Source organism: Vidua chalybeata, chromosome 3 (assembly GCF_026979565.1).
Source record: "Vidua chalybeata isolate OUT-0048 chromosome 3, bVidCha1 merged haplotype, whole genome shotgun sequence".
Classification (NCBI taxonomy): domain Eukaryota; kingdom Metazoa; phylum Chordata; class Aves; order Passeriformes; family Viduidae; genus Vidua; species Vidua chalybeata.
Window position 1 is genome coordinate 46195834 of NC_071532.1, and position 15222 is coordinate 46211055.

At 40.3% G+C, this 15222-nt stretch overlaps 1 protein-coding gene across 2 annotated transcripts in view; it reads right to left on the minus strand.

Annotated features, from left to right (window-relative positions):
- Positions 1–14686, minus strand: part of GREM2 (gremlin 2, DAN family BMP antagonist) — a 39675-nt gene extending 24989 nt beyond the window's left edge. For both annotated transcript variants that reach the window (XM_053938820.1, XM_053938819.1), the window contains exon 1: positions 14432–14686. The gene's annotated coding sequence lies outside the window, so the exon portion shown is untranslated. The remainder of the gene's footprint in view (positions 1–14431) is intronic.
- Positions 14687–15222: the final 536 nt, after the last annotated feature.

Here is a 15222-nt window from a genome sequence, read left to right on the forward strand (position 1 = left end):
AGGAATCACCCCATACTCCATTGATTTACACTCCTGGTTTGAACCAAATTAAGACTTAGTTAAGGTTCCCTTCAGAGATACCAGACCAGCTGAAGAAACCAGAGATATCAGATCATCTGAAGTCATGATGTTCAGTTTCAGCAATGGTGACACATAACTGTTTTTCTGAAGCTAATGGGAATTTTCCCACAATGTTTGCATTACTTGTTAGCTTCGTAACACAAATGTCTTGTTTGGTAGTTTCCTGGCTGGAAGGAAACTAGTTACTGCCAGTTGGCGGTACCAGGCAAATCATTTCAGCAAAGAAAGGCTGATCCTAATCTCTTCTCATGCAAGGCTAATACAGTACCACTGAAGAATTCAGTATCTGTATTCCTTTGTATGCACAGCTCCCAACTGAACTTTGGACTCATCGAATTGGTTGTTATATAGGACTGCCTCATCTTGAAGTAAAGTCATGTTCAGTGATTCTTAAAAGCATCTGGGAAATCCCACAGCCCCTGAAAGGCTCACCAGCTCTGAACTGTGACATTCTGGCTACTGGCACCAGGGGCCATTCCTTATGAGAGGGCTTGACAGTAGAGGGGAGAGGGTAAAATGTGCCTAGCTGAACTTTGGATCTAATTACATCTTCTTATAGCTCCAAGGATCTTATCACCTTTAGTTCCAGAGTGTAATTTAACCTATGCATTCAACCCTCATAGTGATCCTCCCCAGCCTGCAGTTGCATCTTTTTCCATGCAGATTGAAAATCTCAGCAGGTACATCCAAAAACAGGAGCATTAAGCAGCACCTTGCAGTATTACTTAATCATTCTTCCTCCTTTTTTTTTCTCAATACTTCTGCAAAAGCCTCCACTTATGAGATGTAGGGCTCTGTAAACACTAATTTCTTCAGCATTATCTGAAGTTTAATAATTTCCCACTTTGGCACACTGACTTATGTACTCTTTAAGGCTAATCCCCCAAACTCCCTATTGGCAGCACGAAGAGTGCAGGTGTCTGCCCTACCTCTGGAATTCCTGATACCGGACATCTAATTTTTGTGTTTTTGAATAGTCCTTAGGAATCCTGAGAGTCATGTCTCTGCTGAATTATTTTGGTTGCTCAGTTTCACATTTAAAAACAGATGGTTTGGAAAACTATGACTTGCACTTCCATAATACTGTGCAGTTCAGTCTACAGATCATTTAATTTTGTTTGGAAGCCACCTAGGCAGCTTACCACAAAGCAGTTTACTTTCACTATTAGTCTACTGCTTCTCTGTAAGATTTATTAAATTCAGACTGTTAGGCTAATATATCTTCACAGCTCCACATACTAAGCAAGGAGCATGTAAAATGCTTAGCCTTTGTAATTTTAGGCAGAGGAAAAGTTCAGCACTGTCAAGAAAAAGGTTTAAGACAACTTACCTAACAAAATGTTTGGGACTTCATGTTCACAAACCAGCACTCTAAGCATTGTTATTTGTAGAATTCTTTTGACCTTCTTAACAGGCCAGTCTTCTGCATAGTGAAAATAGGTGAGAGAAAAGAAGGCAAAGGCTACTTCTACCCACCACATAACTAAGCAGTGCCACAGGGATCATCTGATCATTTAGATTCTTCTTAAGTTCTTTTTAAGTTACTCAGAGATTGTGCTGAAATTTCCAGAATAAAAGCAAAATGCTCCTTTCATTAACTTATGCATGAATCAAGGTTTTATTGCAAGTCATACACATATGCAAGGTTGGGTGAATAGGTATATTTTAAGTAAAGGGTAAGCTGATATGAGAAGGTGACCGTGACAGAGGAGCAATGTCACAGCAATTCTGGATTCTTGATTTTTTTTAGTGTAGCAAAATAATGCAATCCCATGAGCAGAAAGTGAGAAAGAGAAAATGGCTAAATACTTAGTCTTCATCTCCCCACTCCCCTACTATGCCCTGCAGAGCTGCCCTGTGAACAGGAGCAAGCAAAATCTACAAATGTGAAACCCTTCTTCTTGCGGACACCAGTGATTGCTGTCCTCAGCACAGATTCAGCCAGCATTTGTCTTTCTCCCTTTTCTCCTGCACATTCGCCCTGCAGACCTCTAACAGCTCTGCATCAGGGCAATAGCTGCATGCCACAAGATGATCTGGAGAGAGACTGCTGTCTCAACATAACATGGAGATGACTCAATAGCAACAAAGTAAATCATCCTTCAAAGATAAGTCAATAGTGAATAAGTAATTTTATCTGTCAAGAGTTAACATGCAATGAATACTTGTAAAGGTTACTCAACATAAAATCTACTAGTGGTTAGACATGAGTTCCTTCACATAAGCTAACCAAAGAAGTCTATGAAGCAATAAATCCTACTTGACTTCTCATGAAAAGCCTTAAAAACAGCAAGCTGTATGTATACACACCTAGAAAAAGATTATACCCTAAGAAACGGTTAGATTCCAGCAAGATATCTTACTTAAGATTTTTTAAGTATTATAAGTATTTCTTAGGAATCATGTCAAATTGCCATGTAAAAATAGAATAGTTTACAATCAATTAAAAAAACCCTAAAGCTGCTTTAAACAGCCCAAAAGTGTTGAACTCACACACACTGTGAAGCCATAAACTGTCTGGAAGTTAATTTCAGACCACTGAAAAGTTCAGCCCACTTTTCACTTCTGTCATTATTTGCATTTTTCTTTTTTTTTTTTTTTTTCACTTACATAAAAGCATTAATCTGTTTGTATTTTCTTATTCAATGTACTTTTCAAGTTCTTATATAAACTTCTAGCATGGCATGATATCTTTCCTATAAACTCTGTGAAAACATAGCTTATGATGTTTAAAACATTCTATTTAATTAAAAGAAATTAACAGTCCTCTTAAAATGTGCAAGCAGCAGTTGTATATTCTGAAATCCAGGCTGTAAGTACACATCCCTTAAATTTTCCTAACTTCTTGAATAAATAGATCCTTTGAGGTTTCCCAGATAAGATATATTTTAGATTACTTAGACTACCCAAAGAATGCTTTTGCCACTTGTGCAAGTAGAGCTGAAAGTGCATTTATCTTGCTATAAATAAGGTGACTCTTAAAGAATGAAGTTCAGAAGTGTTAATGTCAACCCTTTAGTGGACATATCTTTGATAGGTTAACTCCATGTCTCAAAGCACCGAAGCTAGTTTAACTCAAATTTGAAATCAATTCTGACCTTTACAATATATGCAAGTCAGGAAAATCTGATTGAATAATTTCAGAATTAAATTATACAAGTTTTATCATAAAACCTAGGTAGGTACAAAGCTGTTTTCAAAATTTTCATTTAAATATTATGTTGACTCACAATTACCATGAAAATCACACAGACTAAAAGGTATAACTGAAATGTCCATGAACAATTTATGTATGGAATAATTCAATTAATCAGAAGTAAATCCTCTCTTCTCTACTTTACAGTACTTGGGTTTAGATATGCTTCTTCAAAAGAGAAAAGTACAAGGGCAATTAGCAATTGTTGTCTCTTTCTTTTACTACAGTATTTTTATTTTATTTTTTTACAGTATGGATGGCCTTGTGCAAAACATAGATAAAAACTTTGGATGCCCCAGGTTAGAAACATTAAATAGTGAAGGTAGCATAGCAATACACACTGGGGTGACATTCTCACTGTATAGAAGGCATGGAAAAAAGTGTTAGGCTTTTTAAGTATAAAAGAATATTCACATTGTCTTGAAGTAATACATTGTTCTCCTCAGTGCAAGGAATTTAATCCAGTGTGTGCAAATCTGCATTAGAATTCACATCCTTATAGGCTCCGCAGAAAAACCAAACATTACATTTTTTTGTATCTACACATAAGGTCAGAGCTACCTCTTTTAGATACTATTCATATTTGCTTGCATGCACATGTATCACACTGCAATAGCAGTTAAGAAGAGAAACATGTTAGCCTTTCATAATTTTTTTAAAATGCTCAATGACAATAAGAGTTTTTACAGTTCAGAAAGTGAACTTTCTGAACAGTAAAACAGAACATTGTTCTGTTCAAACAATGACAGCATTATACAATCACAGAAAGGTTTATGTTAAAAGGTAACCTGCCAGTCCAATCCCCTTGCCATGGGCTATGACATATTCCACTAGACCAGGTTGCTCAAAACCCCATCCAACTTGGTCTTGAACATTTGCAGTGATAGGACACACACAGCTTCTCTGAGCAAGCTGTTCCTGGGTCTCACCACTCCCACTAGCCCACGTCATTTCAGAAGATTTGGGAATTCTGGTATCCAGGCTGTCTCTTAACAATCTTATCTAAAGATTTCCCACACTAAGCAACTAAGTCCGTCTATCTAGACCACTAGGGCCACTTGGTACTAACAGGGTTTTCAAGACATCATGCAAGGAGTCTGTACCTACCAGCCTCATCAGTTAGAGAGAATACAGTGTTTTGAACACTTATGTCAACATTTAGAGCACAGTTTCTGAGCCAGTTTCCCATATGCATCGTTTGTATATCATTTCAGACATGCCAGAGGGCACAAAGAAAGGCTGGAACAGAATTAAGACACATCCTAACGGCCAGAAGCAGAGCCAAGGGCAGGATAACCCCTTCAGTATAAAAATTTAGACCTATGCCTAGGTAAAGTGATGTCACATGGGCTGTAGGCAGAAGAACAAAACATGCACACTCTCTGGACCATTAATACTTTGGGATGCTTTTGGCAGGGAGAGTTAATAGTTAATTTTCCTGACAGTAGCTGGTATACAGCTATTTTGGATATGAAAGTGCTGATAACACAGGAACTTTTAGTTATTGCTGAACAGCACTTTCACAGCATCAAGGCCTTTTCTGCTTGTGATCTGACTCCACTAGAAAGAAGGCTGGGGAGGAACAAGTGCAGAGACACAACCATGACCCCACCTCACACATGGGATATTCAAGACCATATGGTGACATGGTAGGAGAACTGTTTGCAGTGCTGACATTTGTCTTGCCAAGTCATCACTGCACACAGTGAAGCCCTGCTTTCCTGGGGATGGCTGAACACCTGCCTGCACATGGGAAGCAGTGAACAAATTCCCTGTTTTGCTTCACTTGCATATCCAGCTTTTGCTTTCCCTATTAAATCATCTTTATCTCAACCCACAAGTTTTCTCTCTTTTACTGTTTTGATTCTCTCTCCTAATCCCGCCAGGCAGGGGAGTGCATGAGCAGCTGTGTGGGATTTAGCAGCCAGACAAAGCTAAACCATGACACAGACTCAGAGATTCTTAGATTCTGTCACCTAAAAAAACACTGGTCATGAATTGAAATCAAAAGGCCATCACAGAACCTTCAGGAAAGTTTTACAATTAGTATGAAGACGGGACTTTAAAAGTACACTGAAGCATGACTCACCCAAAAAATTCTACTGTGTAACTGCTATATATGTTATTGTGTATCTAGAAGTTCAAAGTGTATCTGTTGCTCAAATTAAGGCATCAGCCTTAATCACAGTAAAGTAAGCCAGCGTTCAGATGTTTTTAAAGGAAAAATAAACATATTGGTGAAAAAAAACTAATTTGGAGCACTTCATAACCAAAAAATCTTAAATTGCAGTTCACTTTTATAATAGAAAATAATCCTCCCTTTAATGAATACAAACCTAACCATGCAGATTCTAATTTAACAATAGAAGCAACTAATTTGGGGTGGTTTTATAAACAGTTACTATAAATCTAAACCCACAATAAATATAATGACCAATAAGTTTCAATGGTCTTAAAAAAACACATCTAAATTTCAGTGTGGAAGAAGAAAACCCAAACAAGCATGGCATTAGCATCACAAACTCTCTGTATCTTACACGTTCAGATAAAGTAACAGCTTAAGTCAATCACATTTGACTGCTATCCAGTTATTTATATGAGTAAATGAAGCTGGCGTCCAAGCGGGGAGATGAACTGGCAGTGTGCCGTAGAGCGTTGAGTTACAATTTGTATATAATGGGGCACACTGCAAGCACTCTGACTGCAGCCTATCTACGGGGACAAAGCTAAGTAGAAGCACCAAAACAGGCAATACTCTGGTTTGCCTAATGACAAAGCCAGAGGTTTCTTCAATCTGCAGGTGAACTTGCCAAGGACAGACCTGCAGAAGAACTCAACCCAGCTGTGGTGTGAAGCCCTGGAGCAGCCAGCGGAGTTACATACACAGCAGTCTCCATTGAGACAGGAAACCCTTGGTATGGGTTGTGTACCCATGCATTTGCAGTTCTACTACCTGAAACTAGGATCACCTATAGGCAGAATAAAAATTCCCATAGCTCCTGGAAGTCTCGAAGACTCCACAACATGCTGGACTGTACTACAGTCATGGTTATACTGGAAAGGCATGGCCCTTAATGAAATGATAACTCAGCTGGCATTGAAAGGTCATCTCCACTGATTCCACAGATCTTTAAAGAACATTTGGGGGTGGGGTGGGGGGGTGGGGAGAGAAATGCAAGAGAATGAAATTATTCCTCCACATCTTGAACAAATTACATCAGACTTTAATATCTGAAGCAGGTTAGGAGCTCACATTCACATCTGACATCACCAGGAAAAGGAATGAATATTTTGGGGTGACTTCATGGGTAGCATACAAATCCATAAATTTCACACGAAGAGCGATCCTTGCTTTTTAGGCTTGTTCCTAAGAAATTTCATAGTTGAGAGGAGTGTAGAAATTAACTAATCTCCCATATCACCTATTTATCAAATAAATGTATTAACCATACACAGCATGAATAGCTAATCGCAGTAGCTTCTATAACCAATAGCGACTTCATCCTGCAGTTCCTACTAATTACCAACACATGGTGGGAATAATACACTGGCCTTTTGCGGGGCTCAGAAGCATACAGTAAGTATCTGCCCACTTTAGCAAGAGATCTGCCATTTTGGAGGTGGTGAAGACATTTACAATAGTAGCTTATGCATCACCATGTGATTACACATTTCCCTGTACTCCTAGTATTTCTAAAAAGATTCCCAGCATGCAGTTCATAGGAAAATTTCTTCGTTCTATTTTACTGATTTGTAAGCAGCATTTGTGCCCATGTAAAAATGACCTCTTAACTCAAACTTTGGAATGAAAAGTCATCCCTGTGGCCTTTTATTTCTCCGGAATTCATTCCCTAGTTGAAACATTGGCCAAAGCACAAACAAACAAACGTTAGTAAATACAAGACTGGACAGCCACTGCTTCTCAAGAGTAAAAACTGCCAATGCCAGATATGGATCCAGAGATATTGCTGGTTTTACCTCTTCCAAAATAACTTTTCCAAGGAGCTACACCCTTGTCTAGCTTGCTCAAATTCTGAAAATTGCTGTTTATGACTGTGGCTGTAATAGCTGACCTAACCAGAAGTGCCAGAAATCAAACCACAGTCTTAGGAAAGCAATGGGATCCATAAGATACAGACTCCTTATTTTGAGAGACTATGCGATTCACAATCCTAAACCACATGAGATGGCTATGCCAGGATAACAGCTCAGATTCCACAAATCACATTCATATTGTTAGTAAAAGTTTTTTTAGCATCTGATGTACTTTTAAATGGACACCAAATCTGTTTGTCGGAGAGAGTCTGAGCTGCTAAATAAATAGCGATAAATTTCCTAATACTACTGGCCAGAGTGTTCCTGCAAGTACAATGTGTGTTTATCAGCTTCCCACTGAGCTAGCGTTGACTTTCAAATTTCCTTTAATCTTATTATAGTAAACATAGTACAGCTCTCTGGCAAACAAGAGAAACATTCTTCCTGTAATATCATATGCTTCTTTTAAAGAAACCTTAGAGATGTCCAGAAAATAATTAGGCTCAACTTGGAATAACACAATAAACTTGTTTCCAAAGAAACAAGTTTCACAAAATATTATATTTTTTGACTGAAAAAAAAGGCAATTTTTATAAGGAGAAGACTGGCAAATTCTGATAGGTACTCAAAATAGTGTTTGCATGTATTATATTTTCAAAGTCAGCTACTGAAACACCAAGAGAAAAATATTTTTCTAGTTGGAAGCAGTCTACCTGAATTGAAGGAAAAAGCATCAGGAATTTTGGATTTAGAATTCAGAAAATAGGAGACTTTACTTTGTGAAGGAGCTTTTGCAATGCTCCTTCAAGAAGAAAGAACATCAAGTGCAGACAACTTTAAAATAAAATTAGATAAAGAAAACAAAATTGGATCTGTTATAGTACAGTTTGTATTTAAAGCCTCTTTTTATTTGAGAGGAATGTACGATAGACAAAGGTGAGATTTGTCTTACAGTTCAAAAAAACCCAAAAATCTAGGCTGAATTGTTGAATAACTTTATGTGACTGAAGCGATTTTGGGAACCTGAAAGCAAGACAGTTTCAGGTGACATATACTAGCTCAATTTCCAGTTGTGTGCATTTGTCTTTTTTTGCTTCAGGGTTTCTACAGAAAAAGGGTCATTACATATATCAAAAATGAAACACAATGGTGCTATTTTCACATATCTTCTGTGATTTTTCAAAAAAACCAATAAATATTCCTAATAACCAGTTTTTGTGACATTTGAATCTTCAGCTACCATTAAGAAGCCACACATTCTGAGCTATGACTTTAACAAAGGCTCAGCTTCAGTAAGGAATGGAAGTATTAAAGAGGCAGATGAACAATCTTCCCCTGCCTACATACAATCCAAGATGCTTAGAATTTGTTTCAGTTTGTAAGTAGTCACTCTTCAGACTATCTCAGCAAAAGCTGTTCTCACTGAAAAATCAGGCAAAGTTTCCATGGACATCATTAATAAAAAATATAGACAAAAGTCAACAAACATGCTTAGTATAAATCCATTGTGTGTAGTAATCTGAAAGGTGTCAGCCAGAGAACAATTAAAATCAAAATACAAGAGATAGCCATCTCTCTCTTTATGAGCAGACTTTACTGGATGTACCCATTAAGTCATGCAACATGTTCACATATTCCCATCTTCTTTGCCTGTCAGCCTCCTCTTGTTCCTCACAAAGGACACTGAGCTCCAAATTATGTTGACAGAACAGGAATGGACAAATGATAGATAGATAGATCATAACAAAGAACATGCCTAGAGCAAGGATGTCTGATATCTGAGAGCTTCCTTTTGGATGCTTTCCTTTTGGATAGAAGCTCTGACCCACTATTTACACCCCTATCCCGAGCTCTCCCACATATTTTTAAATGACAACTTTCCAGATGTTATCTCAATGGAGACTGGCCAGATTTATGGGCAGGATCTCGCTTAACTCTAAGCCAAGCTAGTGTTTTGGCCTCACTGGAAATGAGATTAGGTCTGAGATTTGCATCAGGGAAAAAACCTGCCGTTCTATGCCAGAAATGGTAATGAAGAATTTTTACAATGCCGTTTGGTTTTTTGTTAGCACTACTGTATAATATCAGTCTATTTGAGCATTATCATAACAGCACTTAAGTGGGGTAACAGGATAGATGAGACACGGCTGGAATCCACAACAACACTGCATGTAAACGGACACGGGCAACTAATTCACATCTAGACTAGCTCAACACAGTTTTCCAACTCCAGAAAGTGTTTGTACAACAAAAGGTCAACAAGGCGTTCTGCATGAGCTGTACAAGTGTTGTTTCCAAGTTTTAAGACATGTTAAAAATTCAGGAAATTTTCAAGATTTATTGTGTTAAATCCACAGTCTGATGCTGTATTTGCACATTGCCCATCACACTCAATAAAAGCTGGTTCCAAAATGAAATTTGAAGGGTAAATAATATATTTTCCTTTCGCAGTGTACTTTACTTCTCCCACTTCATTAGCGCAAAACAGACAGAAACAAATTTTTTATGAGTCTTTCTCTACTTGAATAGATCACTATTTTAATTTTCTCAAGCTTCATTGCAAATTATGGTTTCTTCAAATACTCACTTCCTAAGCAACAATGACTTTAAAACTGTTGGGAATGAGAGGTAAATTTACCCTTTTTCTTTCTCTAAAAATCTTGTAATAACAGTAGCATGCATATTTCTATATACAACTCTTGTTTACAGTATAACCAATTCTATATGGCAGCATGGTCTATATGAAAAAGTGACCTTAGTAAATCCCCCTAGCTTTTATGACTAATCTAAAATACACCATTATAACTCTTAGAGATATTATCTGAACAGCAACAAAGAACAAAATATTCAGAATGTCATAGATAAGTATGGTTAAGCACAGAAGAAAAAAAAAGGTTAGAAGTAGGTGCTGTAAGATGACTTTTTGAGAAAGACAGGTTACAACTGAAGTTGCTATGATTGTATCACACCAGATATTGAAAGATGGATTGCCCCTCTGTTTTAATGTCCTGGAGTGAGACAGATTTTTATGGTCTGCTTCCCTGTCTGAAACAGGCTTGAAAAATGTTCTTAAAATTGCTAATAAAAGGCTTAATGCATTGAGAACAAGAAATACCATGGTTTCAAGTGACATACCATCATATACACAACTCATGTTAAAATCTACACTTCATCCCACAGAGAAGCTATGCATTGAAATAAAACTTGGAGTAGACAGCTTCTAGCAACAGAAACACAATCAAGGGAGTAGGAAACACTCTTCTTTTTAACTTCTTATTGTTCCACATAGCACAACATTTTCTGCAATCAAAAAGCAGTCTTGGAACAGTCACAGTGATCCAGGACAAAAAGAGTATTTGTACCAATCATGCTATACACATGCAAACCTACCATTTCCATCATGATCCAATGGAAATGCATGTAAAACTGAAGAGTTGGTTACAAATCCCCTTTTTGCAGCAATGACAACCATCTTCTGTTTCTACACGAAAGAAGGATCTGATCCCTAATTACTCCAATAGTGTATTTTAGAGTAAGAAATACTTTCATAAAAGAGATAACTGTTTATAATTAACAGAGTAATTTTTCAATTTAAAATCATTTACCCCAAAGAAGCAAACTAAAGAAAAACATGAAACTGTAAGAAGCCAGCCAAATGACTAAAAAACAGAGAATGGAAATTTTTTCCCTTTACAGTGAAAACTGCAGAAAAAAAAAGTTAACATGTTTTAAGCAAGCTTGAAGTTTTAAGTGGATGTTTCTAAACATCTCCCCTTAAACATTCTCCCCTGCCTAGCTAGTAGACTCCAGGATCAGTGCATGATTCTCACCATGTGCTGGAACCCAGGAACTACCCCCACAGGTGAGATTTCCTCCCAAGCCATACTTCTAGTGCCCTGTGGGAGATGCAGTCAGCCACGATGCTGCATCAAGGGAACACAGTGAAGCATTTCTAAATGACAGTTTCAAAGTCTCAAGCCAACATTTCTCACCACTCTCAAATGCAATGAAGAACATAAACAGCCTTATGGACCTTTATACACAGAAGGGCTACGGCCAGTGACAGGCAAACAAGAAGCACCAGCTGTCCTTTCCTAAATGCAACTGCTGTGTCCGCCCCCAGCAGACAAGCACAAGGCTACACTGTCCAAAGCTCCCCCTCAAATACTAGTCTGCTACCACATGCCAGACTAGGGAAAAAAAAAATTAGCCATCTTCATTTTGAACTGAAGAGATCTCAGCAAGACAGCCCCAGTTGCTTGCAGGGCTGTGCTGTCCAGCTCAGCCAGGAGTTTTTTAGTAACAGATACATGAGCAATGGTGCAAGAAGCAGGGACTAGCCCACACTCCTGAGAAAGATGGCTAGTATGGGCTTCAGACTGCATGGCACCTCAGTAACAGCATGCTGTAAATGGACCACGTCTAGTGCTGCAGCTAGCACAGCCCAACAGGAACTGACCGGCCCAGCAGAACATTTAGGTACAGAAGACACTGTATATATTTTCTAGGGTTTTACTTCAGGCTAGCTATGGTCCTATGGATTGTATTTCCAGAAACAACTCTAGCACATCTCTTAGTTTAGAGTCATTTTAAAGGAATCCAACTGGCCCACCATGAGGTATATGGAGATGGGCAGTAAGTGGAACAACTGAAGGATGGGCATCAAAAGCCCACTCCTGACATGAACCACAACACTATAAATGTACAACCACACCCAAGAGCATCTGCATGAGGAGGGAAAGACTTTTTTATGCTACTCTTTAAGATACTTTTCAGATGTCAGTAAATCTGCACAGTAGCTTGAACTATTCAATTCTTACTCAGAAACTTGGAACGGCTCATTGAAAAAACTGTAACTCTAGATCAGAAATTGGTAAATACCACTGTACCAATCCCAAATTGGAATTTACCAGTTTCTGATGATTGGGTTAGAAATATTACATTATTTTAGCAATAGTGGTAAAATTAAACCACTTACCAGATTTATTAAATAAAATTCAAACAGGACTATTTATTATGAAATATTATCTGGATCTCTGAGATTTACACTTTCATAGACAATGACAATTGGTAACTCAAACTAAGCATTTTCAGATTTATTGATGCAGTTCACTGGGTACTTCAGATATTAATTTTTACCCTCACCTGATACTATGAAAAGAAAAAAAAAATCTCCACAGTTAAATTCAACTTTTCATACATTTGCTCTATTCCCCATTAAAAGTCATGCACAGTCTATTTGAAAGATAAAAAAAAGATAATATATTTCAGCTAAACAAATCAGCTCAAAACCTTGGGTTAGCGGCATTTATTTTTGTGGTGCTCTTGTGGAGGTCTTACTGATGCTTTTCATTGACACATCTTTCACTTACTTATCATACTGCAAAGGAAGACTGAGCAAAACTTGCTGCTACCACACACACCTCCTCCCCACACACAAGAGCTCTGCCCAAACAGCAGGCTGCAAGAGAGGTGAGAAGGCAAAATCCTACTTGCTAGGCTTCTCACTCATCCTACAACAGAGATTTTACAAACCAGTCCTCTCTTTTCAGCTGCACAGTGATCACAAATACTTGGAACTTAGGACTTCAGTTGGATGACAGCAGTTCATGAGGACCATGCAACAAAAGTGAGAGAGAGACCACTTGCTCAGAGCCTGAACACTGTCACAGCACCCTCACGTCCTGGCTCTCAGCATAGGCACGCTACTGTTCCACACAGTTACTTTCTGGAAGTGATTTTTTAAAGTCTTTGTGTATTACTCTCCTTCAATTTTTGCAAGTAATGAAGAAAGACCAGCCTCAAAAGCAGGAACCAAGTTTTGCAAGTGAAGCATCTGCATTAAAATACATCAAGCATTATAAGCAAATACTTCAGGCTGTGCATACTTTTTGAAGTTCAAGAAACAATCTAATCCCCTAAAGAAACACAGCATCTGTATTGTATTGGCACGGGTGGGAACACAAGATTCTGAAGTGATTGCTAATTTCACCGTGGTTGAGCAAGAAATAGCCTTGAAGTAGCCTGATAAGCAACTTCCTAATTGGGGCTCTGAGCTGACATTGCTTGGTCTTGCACCTGCTGCTTCATGATTGTTGAGATGGCTGTGGGATTCCTAACCTGGGGCTTTTTCTCAGGGAATCTCTATCATTTGGCTGAAGTTCACCTGACTCTAGTCATTGGGATTTCATTCTGTTTATTCCTCCTCTTTCACAGGAAAAAAAAAAATAATTTGTTATGAGCTGTTAATTTTGTCCTCAAAAATCCACCAAAAGTTATATAACCACTTTCACAATAGCATGCTAAAAATAAGAGCTGTTCAGCCAAATGCCACTGCAATTTTTTTTATAAGACCTGTGCCTCCAATTCTGCAAGACCTGTGGAAGCACAAATATTTCCTTAACTTTAGCAGAAAGTCATTCAAAAGCTCCTTGCGAGACAGACATGGGTTTGTATAATCCTCAAGTTCAAGGTAAAAAACAAAACGAGTGTCTGTATACACACACGTATATTCCAAGTCATGACTTCAAGTAATGCTATTCAACTCTTGGAGCTGAGCCCTCGTGGGGTTTCATAATCACAAACCATCATTAACCCAAAGCAAAGAAAGAAAGGTACAAAGGGGCACAGGTTTCAAGCACGAGCTAATTTTTTGTTTTTGTTTTTGGTTTTTTTTTTTTCTGGTTTGTCTTTATTTTGAGAGGGAGCGTAGGGACGTGACGCACGACGCCCCAAACGCTGGGAAGCCTGGCTATCCAGGTGACTTCCCAGGGCGCTCGCAGCAAGGCAGCCAGAGCTCGGCGCCGCTCTCGCTGATTTCGTTCCGTGGCCCTGCAAGCGCCCCGCGGGCGGCGAGGGCTTGCACGCGCCGCTGCCCCGAGGCGTGCGCGGCCCCGCCGAGCTCCCCGCGCCGCGCCGCGCCGGGCGGGCAGGCGGTGGTGCGGGACGGGGCTGCGGGCGGCCCCGCGCTGTCACCGCCACGCGCCCGCGGGGCCCGCCGCCTGTCCCTGGAGAGGCGGTAGCAGGACAGGAGAGGAGGAGGAGGAGGAAGGGAGCGAGCCGGCCGCAAGAGGAGCGATGCCGGGTCAGGGCGCTGGGCGCCCCCCGGCCGCCCCTTACCTGCTCGAAGGCGGGGAAGGGTCCGCAGCGCGCTCCGTCCGCCGGCTATAGATCCCAAGAGGCGATGAAGTGGGGTGGTGGTCGCCGCCCTGTGCCGCTGCTGGCGGTGGCGGTGGTGCGAAGCCCTCGCCGACTGCAGATGCCCATAGGCGCTCGGTGGGGCCAGCGGTGCGCGGAGAGAGCGAGGCGGCTGTGCCGGTCCCGACGGCTGCGGGGAGCGCGGCACTGGCTCGGCGCAGCCACTGCCCGAGGAGAGGATCAAGGCCCCGTTTTCGATTGGCTCCGGTGGCCAAACAGCTCACACCGGCCTGCCCGCCCGCCGCCTCCCGCCCGCCTCCCCTCCGTCGCCCCACGCGCTCTGCTCCCGGCGTCCCGCTCCTCCCTGCCGCCCGCCGGCTTCTCAACCTGGCGGGCACCACTAGCTCCTCTCTTTCCCCCTCACACCCTCCCGCTCCCCCCCTACGCCCCCCCTTCCCTAAAGACGACGTCCAATCCCGGACCCTTTGTTTATGTAGGGACATTCTCACCCTGGGTCTGACAAAACACCCTCCTTCCCTTCGCATCTTCCTCCATGAGCTGAAGGACCCGCATTTTAAGCATTCATGACATTTTGTGTCATGCTCAATATTCAGACACGTTTGTTCTCTGAACATTTAAGAAAAATATCCCTAGCCAGTAAAATTAAAAGCATGCAGTGCTTGATCACCTGAGGGCTAAATCTGAGGTAGGACAAAGCATTCTTTGCCTGAGTTGAGTTTGCTTTTCTTACTCTATTTGGGCTCCTAACCCCA